A 16,726-nucleotide genomic window follows, 5' to 3' on the forward strand; every position below is an offset into this window, starting at 1 on the left:
CGCAAAAATCCGAATACAGGGGCGCTATGCCGGAAGGCACGAGTTTGGCGCTAGCCCGAGTTTAAGTGGATCGTTATAGGGACCGACTACCTGACGCGATACGCCGAGGCAAGAGCCCTACCGAACGGAACAGCAGCAGAAGTCGCCAAATTTTTCGTGGAGAACATTCTTCTGCGACACAACGACCCCGATGTGCTCATCACTGACAGAGGAACAGCATGAACGGCGGAACTGACGCAATCCATCCTCCATTACAGCCAAACCAGCCACCGGAGAACAACTGCATACCACCGGCGGACCAACGGACTGGCCGAGCGCCTCAACAAAACCATCGCCGATATGCTCGCCATGTATTCCGATGCCGAACACAAGACCTGGGACGTCATCTTGCCTTACGCAGTCTTTGCCTACAACACCGCAGTGCAGGAGACCACCCAGATGACGCCTTTTAGTCTCGACCATGGCAGAGAGGCCACGACCACGCTGGACGCCATGCTGCCGAACGTTACCGAGGAAGACACCGAGAGAACGTTACCTTCAACGCCTCGCAGAAGAAGCCTGAATACTTGTCCGATTAAGGATCAAAAACCAGCAGCGGAGCATCGCCTGACGCTACAACCTACGAAGATGGAACGCGGACACCGAGTCTGGGTTTGGATGCCCATTCGCCGCCGTGGATTGAGAGAAAAGCTTTTGCGCCGCTATTTCGGCCCGTACAAAATTCTTCGTCGGCTAGGTGAATTGCACTACGAAGTCGTCCCTGACCAGCGTCCCAGCGACGCTGCCTACGACCAGAAGTAGTCCATGTCTTACGCCTAAAGCCCTATAATGCACTCTAAAAGACGCCGTGTTTCCACATTCGGTGTTTATTTTTGCACAGTCCGGTTATCATTATTTATAGCCGCATTATGTTCTAAAGCATAAAGTCTATGGTTCTTTCAGAGGGGAGTAATGCCGCGAATCTTTGCAGCGTTTGTTTGTAGTTTGTTCATGCTTCGAGGTTGCCGGCACGCCGCTTCATCGCTTCGTTGTGACGCAAGACGCGCTTAGATTTAGCTCGATTGACCGCATCCTGGCGATTCTACTTTGCGCCAGAATGTTCGCTATCAGCTTTGAAAAGAGCACAGCGGACAGCGGCGGGGATAGTGTCAGACGACCGCCGAGCATGCTTGTTGCTACGACGCCGCCGAGTGATTCAGTTCTTTGCGGGCACAAGTCAGCCAAAATAAAGGGTGTTGTTTCAAAGACATTCTCGCTGTTTAGCTGTTAGCCCGACTGCAGTCACCACTATTTGACAATATCACCGGGATGTATCTTTTTCTTTCCTCTACATTCTGGAGGTACCTTTTGGAACCGTTATAACTTAGTTTCTGTAGAGTTCAATAGATTTTCTATAGAGTCCTATAGATTTTCTATAGAGTTTCAATAAATTTCTATAGAGTTTCTACAGAGTTCTACAGATTTTCTATAGAGTTCTATAGTTTTCTATACAGTCCTATAGGTTTTCTATAGACTTCTATAGATTTTCTGTATACTTCTATAGATTTTGTATAGAGTTCTATAGGTTAACTGTAGACTTCTAAAGGTTTTCTATAGACTTCGAAAGATTTTCCATAGACTTCTAAAGATTTTATGGAGTTCTATAGATTTTCTATAGAAAACCTTCAGAAGTCTACAGAGTTCTATACACAGATATAGTTCTTTAGATTTTCTGTAGAGTTCAATAGATTGACATATCAGAGTTTGCTTAAAAAGAACAACCTAACCTAACCCTACCTAACCTAAACTGACCTGACCTGACCTGACCTAACCTAACCTAACCTAATCTAACCTAACCTAGCCTAACCTAGCCTAGCCTAGCCTAACCTAACCTAACCTAACTTAACCTAGCCTAGCCTAGCCTAGCCTAGCCTAGCCTAGCCTAACCTAACCTAACCTAACCTAACCTAACCTAACCTAACCTAACCTAGCCTAGCCTAACCTAACCTAACCTAGCCTAGCCTAGCCTAGCCTAGCCTAGCCTAGCCTAGCCTAACCTAGCCTAGCCTAGCCTAACCTAACCTAACCTAACCTAACCTAACCTAACCGAACCGAACCGAACCGAACCGAACCGGACCGGACCTGACCTGACCTGACCTGACCTGACCTCACCTGACCTAACCTGACCTAACCTGACCTAACCTGACCTAACCTGACCTAACCTGACCTGACCTAACCTAACCTAACCTAACCTAACCTAACCTAACCTAACCTGACCTAACCTGACCTAACCTAACCTAACCTAACCTAACCTGACCTGACCTGACCTGACCTAACCTAACCTAACCTAACCTAACGTAACCTAACCTAACCTAATGTAACGTAACCTAACCTAACCTAACCTAACCCAACCCAACCCAACCCAACCCAACCCAACCCAACCCAACCCAACCCAACCCAACCCAACCCAACCTAACCTAACCTAACCTAACCTAACCTAACCTAACCTAACCTAGCCCAACCCAACCCAACCCAACCCAACGCAACCCAACCCAACCCAACCCAACCCAACCTAACCTAACCTAACCTAACCTAACCTAACCTAACCTAACCAACCTAACCTAACCTAACCTAACCTAACCTAACCTAACCTAACCTAACCTAACCTAACCTAAACTAACCTAACCTAACCTAACCTAACCTACAGGTCACCGAAAGACTACTTTGGAGGTGCTTGGAGGCAAAGCAACCTCTCCAGTGCATGCTTTAGTCCCATTTTTCGCGCCTGTTACCAACTTTCCCGTTAAGACCTTCTTTTCAGGTAACAGTATTTGCTTCTTGTGAGACTTGCGTTGCTCTTGCTAGCATGAGTCTGCCAGTGATTAATTAACTGCCACGCAGTTTGCTTACAATGCAGTGGGCAGGTTGTGGTGATGATGCCTCACTTGGTAGCTAGGTAGGTTGGATATGTTTGAATAGTTTCTAAATTTTGTTCTTATTTGCCTATTAAATATTTTTGGTGAGGTCTCCGAAGAACATCAGTCTATTCTAGGCTTGGCCTCACGAGTGTTTTACAGCACGAAAAGCATTGCAAAATCTTCTTGTTCCCAGCTTTCAGTGGCACTTTCTCATGCTTGTTCTCACAACTGCTTGTTCTGACAACATTAAGTTTTTTCCCCCAATGAATGCACGAAGTTTGAATTGATGATATCCATTTAAGCTTCATATACCTTTTGATCTTGTATAGAAACTTGTATGGAATTTTGGATCTTGTATACACTATGCAGTCATCCGCAAAGAGTTAGATTGGTACCCCAGGGTCAGCTCATAAATGGATATCATTCGTGCATATTAAGAACACATTGTTTACAGTTCCTCAAAAGGCATTCAGTTTCTATAATTACGTTGTTTTAAATCCCTATAGCATTGATAAGGAACTAATTCAAATGCCTTAGAAAGGTTTAGAAAGATAGAACCTAACTGACCCTTTACATAAACAGCATTTTCGATGTCGTAAGTTATTCCTTCCAACTGTGTGGTTGAACTGGGATTGAAAGCCGTGTTAAAGGAGATTTCAGCTCCAGTTTAAATACTGCATTTAAATGCAGTTTAGATACTGCATTTTTATGGACACTGTTTATATTTGGAAAGTGCATCTGTATGAGAATCCACAGGAGTGACTCGACACAATCCCTGTAAAAATAATTAAAGATAATATTGATTTATTAGCCGTGCATTTATTACACCTGTTTAATCACTGTATTCAGAGCTCAACATTTCCTGAAAAGCTAAAGGTCGCTAAAGTGGTGCCTATTCATAAAGAGGGAGAGCAGTCAGTACCAAGTAATTACGTGCCAATTTCGGTCCTCAGTATTATTAACACAATTTTTGAAAAATGTCTGTGTTCACATGTCAGGAAATTCGTAAGCAAATATAGTATAATGAGCGCCAGTCAGCACGGCTTCACACCGGAGAGGTCCTAGAGGAGAGGGTGGCGTGTTATTCAAAGTCTTCAGTGACGAACATGCACATGTACCGACAAATATAAAACTCGTTAGCGTCAATACTTGCCGCTGCACTGCGCTATCATTAAACAGACAAACTGTTGTTTCACATGTTCGCAGTGAACGACTGTGAAAGCTGTAATGATACACAGCAAATTGTTTTCGGAACTATCAAGTGTAATCGCGCTCTTTCAGAGCATTATGCTCACTTCTAGCGAGCGTGGAAACCGCAACGCGTCCAGCGTGGTTACAGGAAGTGAGAAGGACCCGTACCAGCAGCGATGAGTAATAGCTCGTTCAGAAAAAAAAAAACAGAAATCTTGCAACTGTGCGTTATCCGTCCAACCAGAGCGAAGCGAGCAGCGCACGCTTCACCCTCGCCATGCCCCCGCCGAACTGCGCGCCTGGCGTAGCAAATAGAGAAAGCGGCGCCTAGCGCCAAACGCTGCAGGAAATTAGCTAGTTCACTGCAAGCATGAATGCACGCCCACGCGCACTGCGATGTCTGTCTCGACACCAGAAGCGCAACATCAGACGGCGCGGCGATGCAGTTTTATCTGATAATGACCGACTCTCGCGTGCCCCGACTTATTTTGCCGCCGGGTGTACACAATAATGGCACGCTCTGTGATAAATTTGGGCAAGAGGAGGCTGAATTTCAATGCCCGAGTGCGTTCTTTAAAATCAAAGTAACTGCCTAGACCATCTGTATGCGTTTTTCAATGTGATCTCCATGCGTTTTGTACGGCGTCTAAACTGGGTCGGGTATACAACGCATGCACTAGGCGTCAGTCAGACATGTGCTGCAAATAAAGTAGGAGGAATAATATATTCAGGTGGTTGCATGACCTTCGGCCGGTGTGTGCGTATCCTCTGCACAAATCAATTACTGAAATAGGTATCAAATTCATCATAATAAGCCTGACTGAGCCCAGCGAAGGGTCAACACCACTGCAATATCTCTCCTGCTACCTCGTCCCTGTGCGAATCCTCTCACGTAACTGCGTGTCACGCCGTGCAATCCTTGCCTTCCCTTGGAGTGTCCGTTACACTTGAAGATAAGTCTAAAGAGCAGAGGCGGAAGAAGCGTTACAAAATATCTTCCTCTCATCAGCCGGGCTCATGTCAGCGCATGTCGAAATCTGGCTGAGAATAGGTTTTGGAGAAATTGGCTGAGCCTTCACCCAAGTGGCAGTAATTAAATTCACGGCGGATCCTGTACCTCTAAAGGGGATATAAAGAATTAGTCTTGACACTCTTCGGATGGCCGTGTACCGCAGGCTCTACCGCAGGAGGCATTGGCCGTGACCTTCGGGGATTCGCTGGGAGGAGTGATATCCTCTCGTGCAACACGCTCTAAAGACAGAGATATGACTGAGTTGTACGCTGCCAATTTCACTGATTAGTGGCTTGATTCATTTTTGCTTGTTACCTCCAGTTAACCGGAGTGTTGTACAACGAGGAGAGCTAAAGCACGCTGGTGCGAATAGAGCCGCGAGGGTTTGCGTTCTCGTGTAACCTCGCTGGGTGCGGACATTCATGAAAGTCTGAGGTGTAACGAAGGGAGAGGTTGCGCTCTCCTGTAATGCAGTCAGTTGGAGGCTACGCCTATGAGTTCTTAGAGCGAGGACGGTAGAAAGTCATTTCGCATGACTCTGCGGCTGTGCCATCGCACGGATTGCTAACGAGTATGCCTTCACAATGCAAGTCCCTACCATGTTAGCCGCCCACCTGGGCGCTACCCTCGTGTCGGCTGGCTTGTCGAGTAGCACGAGGTGTCAAACATCAGTCGGCAGTAGTGGCGCTGAAGGTTTTCGCCACTGTGAACAGAACTTTTCAGCCCTTTGCGCCACCCCGGAATGTTTCTTGGCGCCATCTTCCCACATCGGAACCATCCTCCAAACGTGGGAAGCCCCAGCGTCATCAACAACTGCAGGAATTACATGGATAAAAGACCAGCGGCAGTCATCTGCGTTCTGTGGACTGTGCGGCTGTGCCATTGCACGGATCGCTAACCAGTTTGCCTTCACAAGGCAGGTCAGTTACCCCAACTAATTGTCTATGTCTTGGTGCAGCTGCCGAGCGCACAGCGCTGCTTTTGCCTGGTTGCTCAATGTGCGAGTGTTATTCGTGCGCTGATATTACTATCAGGTGATATCAAAACAAATCCAGGACCCGACACTCTCATTGCTGAGTTGCAAAAACTGTCCGCTGGACAGGCATAAATACTGGCGGATGTGAAATCTCAAAAGTAGGAGGAGACGTTGGAGATGAAGTTGGAGACGTTACCAATACTAACTGGTCTGGTGTTTGGCGGACCTGGAAACCCAACGCAAAGACCTTTAAACCCTAAAAACCGACATACACACATTAAAGACGGGCACCGTCCAAACATATCGCTTTTTGCGGGATTTGGAAGCCTGTATGAACGATTCCGAAAACCGCGCACGACGAAATAATTTTATATTCCGTGGCCTCGCGGACACCAACCACAGAGAAACTTTTGCTGAATCGGAACAAGCTCTTATCCGTCTTTGTTCTGATACACGGCATGTAACAGTTGACGCTGCTCACGTTGAGCGCGCGAACCGCCTCGGCCAGCACACTGAACATCGACCCCGCCCCATAATTGGCAAATATTCATTCTTCAGAACAAAAGAAGCCATTCTTTCTAATGGGAAGCAATTTAAGAACATAGGCTACAGCGTTGGCGAAGATTTTTCTTGTGCGGTCAGAAATTCCCGCAAGCACCTTTTCGCTTTTGCCAAAAACAAGTCTGCATACTCTAAAATACGCTCCAAGACTTTGCAGTTGTATTCAAAATGTTACATTTATGATGAACCGTTAGGCACTGTAAAGAAAATCGCGTAGCAATCGCGAAATTCGACAATTGTCCGTAAACATTCACGCACTGCCAACCGATCAAAACTTCCTTTTTCAGTTATCTATACTAGGATACGAAGCTTTCTTCCGAAACGTGTCGCCTTGTCAAGCCTTGTACTACCATCTATGAGTAATGTACTAATCCTAACGAGAAAGGAAGCTTACTGATGACGTCACCGACACTGAAATTATGCTGGACTTACAAAATTTTAATTTTTTTCGCGATGGCCGTACAGGTGCACGAGCCGGAGGCGTCCTTATTGCGGTTCAACAGTTGCCATGCTAACGTATTAACATCAATTCAGGAATGCAAATGCTATGGCTTATGCTTCGCGCCCTACCAAAAACCTTCTTCTTAGGCGTATGTTACATACCTCCGAAAAGTAATCTACAGTTTCCTCATGAACTAATTAGCATACGGATTCATCTCAAATCCAAATATGTCAGCACCCAAATTCTGTTCAGAGATTTCAATTACCCGGACATCTGCTGGAAAAAAAAAATGTCCTTGACGAATGCTTCGGAATCTAAAGAACTTTTGGGCGTATGCTAACATTTTATCTTCAAGAATTATTGCCCCAGCCAACACATGTAGCTCACTGTGCCTCAAAAGCATTTTAGATCTGGCACTAAACTTTAATCCTGACAGTTTGTCTTTTATAGCCAGAATACGCGGAATCACTGACCATAAAGTTATTCATGCAGTCTTTCAGTTTGTTCCTGAGCTGCGCCACACGCATAAAAAAACTATCAGACTGTACGATCGAGGCAATTATGATGCAATCGACAATGAGCTGGACGATTTTCTGCCGGAGTTTGGGTCGGGACTACACAGTCGTTCTGTTAATGGTAACTGGTTCATATTTACCAACAGGTTCACCGAGCTAACTAACAAATATATACTTCAGATTACCTTCCGTGCCAATCATCACAAGCCGTGGTTCACAGACTGAAACGATTAGAAAAAAAAGAAAAAGCGCCTTTTTCGAGAAGCAAAATTCAACCAAAGCACGTGCGCTTAGAACAGATATTACGTAGCCGAGAACGCCTACTATACGGCTATTCTAGACGCTAAACAATCATTATTTAATTTTGAATTCCCTCAATACCTCAACAACGACCCCAAAAAATCTGGCAATTAATAAACCCGTCACATACCCATGATATTACCTTTACCGACACAGTGGGAGAGTAGGTCAGTGGCGCTAAATGTGCTAGAATTTTCAATGCTGCGTTTTACTCCGTTTTTACTGACAAGGCTGGCCCGTTACCACTTTCACCGCCCACTAATGCACTGCTGGACCGCCTACTACTGCCTACTACTTTGATCTCTATATTCTGATGATAGTATTTATGATGGTATTTTGTCTACAATAAAATATATGAAGCTATCGTCATCAGCTCTCATTGAGGAAATCGATTAGAAACTGTTAAAAAGCACTAAGTGCATCACGGTTGAATACCAGTCATTGTTGTTCACACAATTCCTTGCTATAGGAAGCCTGTTGGATGACTGGAAAGTGGGGAAGGTCGTCCCACTGCACAAATCAGGTGACGAGGAATCTCCCCTCAATTAACGCCCCATTTCTCTAACCAGTGTCCGCTGTAAAATCATAGAACATGTCGTTTATTCCCAAATTATGAACCATCTTGATAGTAACAAGTTTTTCCATGCTTCACAGCATGGCTTCCACAAGGGCTTTTTTTGCTAAACCGAACTCGCACTTTTCGTTCATGATCGGCATACTAATCTCGATTGTAACATCCAAATTGATGCCATTTTCTTCGATTTTGCAACAGCCTTTGACACCGTACCTCACGCACGTTTGTTACTAAAGTTAGAGCCGCTAAATTTACATCCTAACATTTTTGCCACGGAATTTCTAACAAACTGCCCCCAGTTTGTTTTTAGTTAACAACAAAAATTCTACCTCCCTCGCAGTAACAGCAGGCGTCCCACAAGGCTCTGTCCTTAGTCCACTGCTGTTTCTAATATATCTTAACGATATGCCAATGCATCTAACGTGTAACGTTGGGATGTTTGCCGGCGATTGTCTCATCTATCGCACAATAATCAACATATCCCATCGAGCAAGTCTTCAAAATGATCTTAATCACGTTCATTGCTGGTGCCACTAATGCTTCATGAAGCTAAATGCTAACAAATCCAAACTTGTCTCCCTCCACCGCCGCCAACAACCCGTCTTTTTTAACTACGCTGTCCTCAATTCTGCTATCGAACTTTCAAAACCTTATAAATACCTTGGCTTAACCTTAAGCAGTAATCTTTCCTGGCGCACTCATATCACTAACGCCATATCATCAGCGAACCGATCTCGGATTTCTGAAACGTCACCTGCGTCATGTCTACCACACGTGACGCTACTGGACTATAAGTCGCTAATCCGGTTAGGCTAAAATACACATTTCTAATACGGCATCCGCATCAAACTTATCTAGCTAACGCCCTTGAAGCTTTTCAAAATCGCTCTGTAAGATTCATTCACTCCGATTACTCTTTGAATGCCAGCGTAACAGCATTAAAACTTCAGACCAAACTTTTGAGCCTAAGCACTCGTCGCCAGGGGCACGACACTGCCACAGTGTCTCGTCGCTCATCGTCTGTATTTCTACAGGTTTTGCTGCTGCCACTCCTGGGACAGCTGTTGTCGCTGCCCGCAGTGCAGCTAGCTGATACCCGGGACGAAGAACCGTGCGTGAGCAAATACCCTGGCGAGGACGAACCGCCAATCTGCAGCGACCTGTCTTCGTGTCTGCTGCTTTGACCACCGCCGTTTCTGGATACGTTCACTTTACTGGTCGGGCAGCGCGGGATGATGCTACCTACTGCGCCCCTTGAAAAGTGCGCACTTTTGGACGACGCTCTGGGCCACGATGCTGCGATAATGTCTTGTCGCTCAGCATCCGTATGTGTTACCGAAGCAATGATGTTTGCCTTTTGGCAGTGTCGTAACCGCCCACCCTTTCAAGTTTGCTTGCTCTCCTGTTCTTTGTTTTGCGTTTGTTGCTTCTCAGTGGAGACGGAGAAGTAAACCCAGGGCCCATGACAAAGGCGCAGGAAGAGAAATTAGACACGGTGGCAGGAACCGTATTGCGATTTGAAGCAAGCAACGCCACTCTTATCGAAGCAGTAAAAAAGTGCTAAATATTCATGCCGCACTAAAAGCAGGCCTTGAAAATCTAACCAAACATGTTCAAGAACTTGAAGCAAAATTTGAATTGGCTTCATCTGTTAGTACTTCGGCAAATCTGGAATCTCGGTTGTCTAACATCGTGAATAAAATTGATGACCTAGAAAACCGGTCGCGACGTTCAAATGTTCTGTTATAGTATCGCCGATAGTGACTCGTCTGAAAGTTGGGAGACCTCAGAGCAACTTGTGAATGACTTCTGCCGCGATAAGCTTGGCGTCACTATTACTTCCGTTGCTAGGCCACATCGTCTGGGCCTTTTCTCGACCGAGAAGGCAAGGCCAATTACAGCGAAGTTCATCGAAGATAAAGAAATTGAAGCCATTCTAAGAAACGGCCGCAGGCTAAAGGAAAAATATTTTTGTATTGGACGTGATTATTCGCTTGCTGTCCGTAACAAACTCCGCCAGCTGCTTCAGTTCTCCAAAACGATTAAGAAAGATGGTGACCGCGTGCGCATTGCTTTCGATTAATTGCATATCAATAAGGATACTTATCTGTGGGATGTCCCCAGTGGCCGAGGGGGGCCAGTTGGTCTTTCCACGACCGACTGACCGGTTCCAGCAGCCACGTCATCCTTTCCAATTTCTTCACCATCCTCGTTGAACACTCGTCTTAGTTCAGAGAATAGTATTAATTTCCTTTTCACTAGTATCCGAAATGTACTTTCAAAATCTGTTGCCCTTTCTTCCCTCGTCGATTCAACGTGCGCTTCGCTTCTGATATTAACTGAAACTTGGTTGGATGATTCTATTCCGGATGCTAATATTCTTCTCAGTGAATCCGAATTTTGCTTTTTTCGTTGTGATAGCAAAATTATTGCTACAAAAAAAGAAATATCTGCTATCTCGATCGCTGTCACTGCTTTTCTTGAATGTGTTTGGATACGGTGCAAAATCGTTGTCATTGATGTTGTTATCGCTGCCTTCTACCGACCGCCAGATATGTCTGCCACATTTTCAGGTGAATTTCATAGATATTTGAGTGACTTATATGTGCGCTTTCCTGACTCCATTTTCCTTGTATTTGGTGATTTTAACTTCCCAAACATTGATTGGCCTAATCTTACGGTTAACCCCAGCGATCCGGAAGCCCACATGTTCCTTCATACCAGCTTATATTTTTCGCTTGTTCAACTTATCACTGATCCTACCCTGCGCTCTGCCACAATGGCAAATATTCTTGATCTCGTCCTAACAAATAACCCTGAGGTTTCTTCCGATTTCTTGCATTTACAAGGCCTATCCGATCATGAAATCATCACCGGGTACATCACTCGTCCATTCGGTAGAAAGAAATCATCCACTAAGCGAATTCATTGCTATAACCGCGCTAATTTTGATGGGATTAACTGTACACTGCTATCGTTTTCGGATGGCTTCCTAGCTCACTATTCATCTCGCTCAGTCGAAAAAAAATTGGCAATCGCTCAAAAGACACATTGACTAATCGTGTTGACAAGTTTGTGCCAGTAATTACCATCAGATATCATAGAAATGCACCGTGGTTCAGTTCAGTTCAGTTTATTTCCTTAAAGACCCTATTCAGGGGTATTACATAAGGGGTGGGGCTACAGATATAACATGAGGTTTGGTTTAATCTAACATCAGCTGCGTTAACTCTTGGTGGAATCTTGATGGACAGGTAATGGATGCGACTTGATGGGAAAGGCCGTTCCAGTCGGATATTGCTCTGGCAAAAAACGAGGCCGAGAATGCAGTGGTACGGGAGCGTGGACGAACAACTTGAAGCGGATGACCAATGCGCTTGGATATGTGCATGCGGCGTACGATGTAGGGTGCTTCGTGCAATGAACTGTTGAAGAATTTATGAAAAAGGCAGAGACTAGCAATGCTCCGGCGATGGGAAAGAAGTGACAAGTTAATTTCAGCTTTTAAAGACGATACACTGATGTCGTATGAGTATGCGGAATGAATGAATCTAACAGCACGATTTTGAACTTGTTCAAGGTTAGCCTTCAGATAATTTTGAGGGGGATCCCAGATGGCTGATGCGTATTCAAGTTTAGGTCTTATCAGTGACTGATATGCTAGTATTTTAAGCCTTTTGGTGCATGGCGTATGTGGCGTTTGAGGAAACCTAGTTTTTTGTTGGCCGATGAAATGATGTTCACAATATGCGCATTCCAGGATAGGTTAGTTGATAGTGTGACGCCTAGGTACTTTAATGTTTGCACAGATTCTATTGGTAGGTTGTCTATTGTGTAAGCAGAACGAAAAGGTCTAAGACTTCGGGTGAATGACATGAGCTTACATTTGTTAGGGTTAAGAGTCATTAACCACTGGTCGCACCATTCTTGTACACTGTTAAGGTCAGTCTGAAGAGCGTTTTTGTCTGAGATGTTAGTTACTGTACGATAAATAACGAAGTCGTCAGCAAATAAGCGGATTGAGGAAGACACATCCAAGGGTAAATCGTTAATGTATATTAAAAAAGAAGAGGACCAAGGACGGACCCTTGTGGCACGCCTGAGGTTACGGGTAGGGGGCTAGACGACTGGCTGTTTATGAGCACGGATTGAGTACGATTAGTAAACTGTTCTAACCATCTTAAGACATGTGGGTGTAAATTTAAGAGGGAAAGTTTTAGCTGCAAGCGTCGGTGGGATACTTTATCGAATGCTTTAGCGTAATCTAAAAATACAGCGTCAGTCTGGATGTTACAGTGAAGATTTGCATGCAGGTCATGTAGAAAAAGTGCCAACTGTGTTTCACATGAAAATCCTTTCCTAAATCCATGTTGTGAAGAGTGAAAGAAGTTGCTAGTATCTAAGAAGTTCATGATTTGCGAGTATATGACATGTTCCATGATCTTGCACGGCACGCTGGTTAGTGAGAGGGGAGGATAATTCAAAGGGGAATTTTTATTACCTGATTTGTAGACGGGAACGACCTTTCCCACCTTCCAGTCGTGAGGCAAAATACCTGTAGATAATGACTGCGAAAATATGAGGCACAAAATTTTTGCAGAGGTATGTTTGGTATTTTTTAACACTTTCGAGTTGATTCGTCCACTTTGGGAAGCGACGCCATCAACCGAGAACGTTGTGGCCGGCATGTTATTCGTTATGTTTCTGGGAAGGGTAGACGCGGAAAGTAGGCCGGTATCCTTGGTAAATACAGATGAAAATGCGTGATTAAACATGTCTGCACTGTCAGCATCTGTGATTATTTCATCACATTCGTTAGTGAGAATAACTTCGCGGGGCTGTTGGGGGTTTATTATTTTCCAAAATGTTTCTGGGCTGTGACGTAGGATGTTAGGCAAATCATTTTTGAAAAAAGAGTGATTTGCGTCGCGGATAGCTGCTAGATAATCTTTTTCGGCTGCGTAGTATTTATTCCATGCTGAAGTGCTCGGTCTAAGTTTGGCTGCGCGGAAAAGTCTTTTTCTCTTATTTTCTATTCGTTTTATGAACCTTGTGAACCATGGTTTGTGGCGATTTTCATGAAAAGTAGTTTTCGGAATGAATTTTTTTGTTAGTTCGTGTACCTTAGTTTTAAATATAGTCCAGTTGTCTTCAGGAGATCTGTTATGAAACGATGCTTCAAAGGATGGAAGGAAGGCAGTTAGTTCATTATTTATGGCCTCATAGTTCCCTTTATCGTACAGGGCGATAATTTTTTTGTGAGTGACACGTGGTTTTGGAGCAAAGGAAAATGTGGCATGGATTACCTTGTGATCACTGATATCTGGTAGGAAACAAATAGACGTTAGGCTTTCCGGGTGGTTTGTTAGTATCAGGTCTAGAATAGTGGCGGAGTTTTCTGCTACACGTGTCGGCTTCGAAATGAGTTGCGTAAGGTTAGAATTAAGACATACGTCAAGAAAATAATTTGATTCAATGTTAGCAGCCGTTTGGGTACGCCAACCAATATTTGGAAAGTTAAAGTCACCGAAGAGTAGGATATGTGCATTATGGTGTGATGTAGCAACGTTACGCAGAATTTTATTTAATTTTGCGCAGAAATCAGCATTACTGTTTGGAGGGCGGTAGCAGACACCCAGCAACACTGTTTGGGGCGAGGTTCGAATGAGAAGCCAAAGAATTTCCAGATATGAGACAAGGTTGATTGGCGTACATGACAACTGCTGGTTTGCTGCTATTAACCCCCCCCCCCCACCTCGTGTTTCTTTACGACCTTTGCGATAAATGTCAAAACCGGGAAAGTCTGTCTGTATTTCATGGTCGCTAACATCGTTGGTAAACCAGGTTTCTGTTAGGATGAGCAGGTTACTATCAGATGATGACATGAGGTTGAATACGGTATCGCGTTTCGGAAGAAAGCTACGAATGTTGTTAAAGATAACGAAAAATGAAAGCTTGTGCTGGGGCGTAGCATGGGAACAGTTTCTTACCCTCGTATCGCGAGATGATAGCTATGAGATTTCTTTGACTGTTTTTGATGATGCATCGTAGTAATAGCGCTTCGGGCCAATGAAAAGGGTTTTGAAAGGAAGGGCGAAAGCTACTTTTTTCTCTTTTGCAAACGCAACAAGGTGTGTGCGAGCAGTTCTCACAGGCCGTGAAAAATCTTCGCCGATACTAATATCGGTACCCTTCAACTTGCGTCCATTAGCCAAGATAAGCTTTTTAGTTTGGTGGTATGTGAGCTTTACGATGATTGGACGGTCTGTGCTGTCAGAATGGCGGCCGATGCGATGAGCACGTTCGATTTCTTTTGTGTCTAAATTTATGTTTAAGAAGGTATTCCATTCATCAATTATTAGTTGTTCCGATTGCGCAGAGGTTTCAGATGGGTGTGTGTCGCGTATGCCGTAAAATATCAGGTTGTTTCCTCGGGATGGGTTTTCTAAATCATCAATGCGGGTTTCTAATCTGCATATGAGCTGGTTAGTTTGGACTGTTTCACCTTTGGCGCTGTCAATTTCTGTTTGCAGAGTCATTAGGTTTTCGTGCTGACTCTCTACTTGAGCCATCCTTTGGCTCAGATCAAGTATTTTCTTGTCTGTAGCTAGGAGTTGGTGCTTCAGATCTTGTATTTCCGCGATTAGAGTCTCCTGACCGGCATTTAATTTTATGCGGAGCATATTGCTAGAGCTACCACTCACGCCGTCGGCGTGGAACCCCTAAACGTCACACCACGTGACACCGTGACGTCACATCACGTGCCACTGTGATGTCACACCACGTGACACCGTGACGTCACACCACGTGACACCGGATGAGAGAGGCGGCCTCCACCTCGCGCCGTCGCCGTGGGACCCCTAGCCGTCACGCCACGTGACACCGTGACGTCGTCGTGACGATGCCATCGCACAGACGCCGGAATGTCCTCGAGCGGCATTCCCGCGCATTTCGAACGCGCGTTCACACTCGGTGTAGGTGAAACGCTCGCTCCACCGGGCAGGCAGACGCGGCTTCCGTGGCAATCCAGGCGCTCATCCAACGCGCGTCTCGAGGTTAGTCGGCGTTCCGCTGTAGCCATGCCGTTGTCTTCCCCCACGACGAAGGCTTCTAGTGGTTGTATTAAAATGACCAAGTATGCAACCAAGGAAAGCCATGTATTACCAAGCCTTGCCACCAATATGCTTCGCATCTGACTAGGCGTAACCTTAGCTAAGCCTCAGCCATAATTTTTTGTAGTTCACTTAGTACGGCGGTATTATCGTTAGGGCCGGGGTTGGTTTCAATGTCCCCCGACAACAACAGCAATGAACGAATCACGGATACACATTCAGTTACAATGGCAAGGCACATCTGAGGGCTCGGTAGCTGTATCAAAGCGTAATTGCTAGATTTTTTAGAAAGGGATTCCGTTTTACTAACCTGCATGGCGAAAACCATAGGGTTAGCTGGCAGTGTTGTGGCACAACCACCGAGCCCACTGAGTGCTGCTGAAGGTCGCTGTCCTTTTATATGTTGCTGATGGATTGCTGTCCCTGTCGCTTGGGCCGCCCAATTTCGGTCGAGTTCCCAGGCATCCACTGTTGGTGCTTGCGCACGTGTTGCAGCGGCGATGACAGTCATGATGCCGATGTCCAGTTCGCTTTGTTTCCACTCCGGCGCATGCCTCGATGGCACACACCAGTGCGAAGTCAGCAGAGCGGGAACATGCAAGTGACTGCGGCGATGAGCACCTGCATGGCGAAAACCATAGGGTTAGCTGGCTGTGTTGTGGCACAGCCACCGAGCCCACAGAGAGCCCACAAATCCCCTTCGTCGTCTTAATAAGAAGGAAAAACGCTTGTACCGCCAAGCAGTCGAAACAGGTCTTCCATCGACATGGGCAAAGTACAGGCATTGCGATCATGAAAATCAGTCACTGCTTAAAACAACTCGTCATCATTTCTTCAGTCACGACCTGTCCACCATGTTAACCAATAACTCTCATAGATTCTGGCGCGTCATCAATCCGAGTTCCCAGCCCGAAATAGTACTAATCATTCCTGACGATGATCCAGGCACTGACACTGAGTGTGCACAGCTTCTTAACGACGCATTCGTTTCAGTGTCACCAATGAAGACACCACTTCCTCGCCCATGTTACAGACATCTTCCGTCACTTCCATGCCAGATATTATCATTAGTGAATCAGGAATTCTTGCCCTTTTCACTAACCTCAAAATTCCTACTAGCTCTGATCATCTTGGATTTAATAACAT

General features: G+C 45.3%; 1 pseudogene; it reads right to left on the reverse strand.

The window, feature by feature from the left end:
• Positions 1 to 11,673: 11,673 nt before the first annotated feature.
• On the reverse strand, positions 11,674 to 16,219 carry LOC149324542 (uncharacterized; annotated as a pseudogene).
• Between the last annotated feature and the right edge of the window lie 507 nt (positions 16,220 to 16,726).

This window comes from Amblyomma mixtum, unplaced genomic scaffold (assembly GCF_055824585.1).
Source record: "Amblyomma mixtum isolate Tamu unplaced genomic scaffold, ASM5582458v1 scaffold_24, whole genome shotgun sequence".
NCBI lineage: Eukaryota > Metazoa > Arthropoda > Arachnida > Ixodida > Ixodidae > Amblyomma > Amblyomma mixtum.